We start from the raw sequence: 418 nt of genomic DNA, 5'->3' as shown, positions 1-418 counted from the left end.
GGGAGGAAGGGCGGAACGCTGATATCACCCTGCCTCACTCCATCCGTTAGGAAGGAAACGAATGGGAGACCTGCCCTGGTGATTCATTCATCAACAGTGTAGTTCTAGGCCTATTTCATTTTCTCTGGGCTTTCAAAAGAAAAGGAGAGAGCATTGTCACTGGAAGGGAATGCGGATCAGAGGATGTCCTCCTAGCACCTTCGTGGAGTTCTAGCACTTTCCTTCATAGCTGAGAACTGAAGAAAAAAAGCTCCAACGCATTCTCCACCTGCCCTCAGGCATCACCAAGGAGAGGGACTGGGGATGGAGAAAATGAGTTAGTGAGCTGGAATAAGGTCCTTGAAGCAAGGCTGTCTCCTTCCTTTCTTCCACTGTTTTATTTTGTGACTGGTTCTCTTGTAGACCTGGCAGATGATGA

This window comes from Mastomys coucha, unplaced genomic scaffold, assembly GCF_008632895.1.
Source record: "Mastomys coucha isolate ucsf_1 unplaced genomic scaffold, UCSF_Mcou_1 pScaffold21, whole genome shotgun sequence".
Lineage (NCBI taxonomy): Eukaryota > Metazoa > Chordata > Mammalia > Rodentia > Muridae > Mastomys > Mastomys coucha.
Note: the sequence above shows the minus strand (reverse complement) of the source record.